This window comes from Eumetopias jubatus, unplaced genomic scaffold, assembly GCF_037043125.1.
Source record: "Eumetopias jubatus isolate StellerSeaLion01/CBP00866 unplaced genomic scaffold, mEumJub1_p1.0 scaffold_10, whole genome shotgun sequence".
NCBI lineage: Eukaryota > Metazoa > Chordata > Mammalia > Carnivora > Otariidae > Eumetopias > Eumetopias jubatus.
In genome coordinates, this window is record NW_028274816.1 from 52820954 (window position 1) to 52824061 (window position 3108).

Here is a 3108-nt window from a genome sequence, read left to right on the forward strand (position 1 = left end):
TATATCCATATATGAAATATTATTTCAAGTACACATTTTTTAAAAAAATAATACAACTGGATAGAGGGGCTTTTTCGTCAGGATTTCCTGCAAAGTCCACCAGAGGACGGCAGAGCTGCTCTACTCCTGGGCGCCTTTTTCAGCACCCACAGCCCAGCAGGGTCTGACCCTCCCCGGCCTCACCCCGTCTCAGTCCTCCTGGCTCTCCATGATCCCCACACTGGACCCCCTCAAGCTCCTCCAACCAGCCGGGTGTCTGCCCCCTGAGACTGTCCCTCTATAGGCAGCTAGTCCCTCCACACCCTCTGTCCTATGAGGGGCGAAGTTCCACTCACATTTCCAGTCTCAGCCCCAGGTCACTTTCTCAGGAGTGCTCCATGGGACCCAGCATCAGCTAAGACCCCCTGACATGCTCCAGATGCACCAGACGTTTTCCCTTCTTGACCCTTCTCTTGATTCTAATTGACTCCTCAGTGCCATGATTTCCTGACTGCCCGTGGCCCTGTTGCAAGGGAAACCCCAAGAGTCCAGGACCCACATCTGTCCTGTTCTCTATAGAGCTCCCAGGACCCAGCCCAGGGCCTGACAAGTCAGAAATACCCAAATACTCGTTAAATGCATGAGGGAAACCACACAATGGAAGCATGTCACCCCGTGTCACCTGGGTTCGGAGCCTCTTCCCTGCGGATCCAGGGCATTGGCATCAGCATGGGAAGGGGCCAGCACGTGCCCAACGCTGGCCCTGTAAGGCTGTCAGGCCTTTCCCCCTCCGAGATTCAGGAGGAACGACAGGGGCCTCCTCCAGTTGGAGGTCAGACCCCCATTCATTCCCAGAACATGACACTCCCTCCCATCTCTGTCTGTGACGGACTGCTCTCCCCTCGGAGGGCCTGGGTGGGCAGCTGTGTCCTTCCTCTGCTCTCAGAGCTCTGACCTGCCACAGATTCTGGATCACCAGCCCAGGTGCAGTTACGACCAGGGGAGTTCACAGCCCTACCCTGCCCTCCAAAGACATCAGGGGGTGACTCCTCTTCCTGAGGGCCCCTGGTCTGTGGGGACACCTGCTATGTCTCCCTGAAGGTTTCTCAACAGCCCAAGGAGTCGTGGGGAATGAGCGGAGCTTCCTGGGTAGACGGCACAGGAGAACCCAGGAGTTGCCTTTGTTTGCCCAAAGCTGAGGGTCTCCTCCCCTTTCACAGAGGCAGCTCTGGGATTCCTCAGCTGAGTCTCCGGGTGGAGCCGCCCCAGCTCCTGGTTCCTGTGGGGAGACCAGAGCAGAGGAGAGACAGGGACACAGATGACTTGGATGCAATCCCCCCACAGTGCTGTGATGGGGAGACAGGGCATTGTGGTGCCCCACACCACAGGGTAGCGCCTTTTCCCCAAAGTCTCAAGAGACCCCTACAAGGTCATTCCTTGAAATCTCAAGGACAGAGAGCTCCTCCTGAGGGAGCACCTCCCTCTGGGTGGACAATTCTCCTGACAGGATCAGGAATCTTCTGGACACTGCCTGACCTCTCCCTGGACTCAGCCTGCCGTGGGATGGAGTCAGGCAGTCTAGGACCCACAGGGACCAGGACCCAGGCTGACCAGTCCCTCACCTCGGCCCAGGACTCAGGCATATCCTTGGGAGCCTGGTCAGCATCCCTGCTGCAGCCCCCAGCATCGCCTCCTGGGGGCAACATAGGGACATGCAGACGACACGCAGGCCATTAAACCCTGAAGCTGGCTTTGGCTAAGGAGGTGGAGAAGGAACCTGGTTTCCATCCCTTTCTCCAACAGACACTTCTGGGTCCCTCCCAGATGTCTGCTCTGTCCTGCCCGCTCTACCTAGAGCCCTAGGAGCTCCCTGATCTGCCAGGGGTCCCTGCACAGCTCCCCATTCCCTGCCTGGCACCAGCCATGGGGGAGGCAAGGGGACCACGGGAAAGTCCCCCAGGCAGAAGACACAGGCTGCCTAGGACGCTCAGGGGCACATGGACAGTCTCTGGGCCACAGTTCAGCCAACAGACCCTGAGGGAGGGTCTTCTCCAAACCTTCCAAGGAGCCCCAGCAATCTGATCTTCCCAAGACACGCAGGAAACCCCCTTCCCACCTGGGAACTGAGTTCCTGAGACACCTGGTCTTGGGTCTCTGTCCCTGGAAGCAGATGCCGGGGTGGGCACAACCAGGGATGGGCCGTGGGTCCTTCACCAGTCATCACCCGGCTTGCTCCCTTCTCACGCCCAGAGTCATCTCTGGGACCTTGCTGCCAGGTGTCAGTCCAACCTCCCCAGACCTGTGAGAACACTGGGGAGACAGGTGCCCAGCTGGGATTCTCTGTTACAACAGAAATAATCCCCTGGATTTGGGGACCCTGGGGCCGTGTGTGTGGTACCAACAGACTCAAGGCCAAGACTCAGCAGAACCAATTCAGGGTAGGGAGAAGGGCCATCTTCTAAGGAAACCGGGTCCCCCTCAGCCTTGCTATTCAGAGTGTGCTCTCCGGGGCCAGGACGATCAGCATCACCTGGGAGCTTGTGAGAGGCAGACTCTGGGGTCCACACCACACCTGCTGAGTCAGAATCTGCATTTTCACAGCATCTGCAGACCCTCCGTGGGCTCAGGAGACGGAGAGGCGGCCCCACCCCCACATCATGGGCTCTCAGCCTGGCTGGGCATCTGCTGACGCAGCATTTCTGGGTGTCCCCTGGGCATCCACAGTCTTGATAAAGCTCCACAGGTGATTCCAGTGCACAGTGGGGGTGACATCCCTGTGACAAGAGTTCCTGAAGCAGCCCCCAGACTCCTGCTCTGAAGGGAAAGCCACACAGGGAGGGAGAAGGCTGTGGGGACGCTGACCCTGCACCTTGACCCCGAGCTGTGGGGGTCACCGGAACCGAACACCACAGGCTTGTATTTGTCCAAACAAGGGCGTGTGCGCGCTCTCGCATATGCTGGGAAATCACCGCTGGAACGGAGAGGCCTCAGCAGTTCCCAGGGAAGTGCAATGTAGACAGAAATGAAAGGGGAAGAAGGGGACAAGGGAGTCAGGAGGGAGGGGCCCTGGAGAGACCCCGCCCCCGGCCCACGTGACCCCGCCCAGCGCTCCTGCCCCCAGAGGCCGCT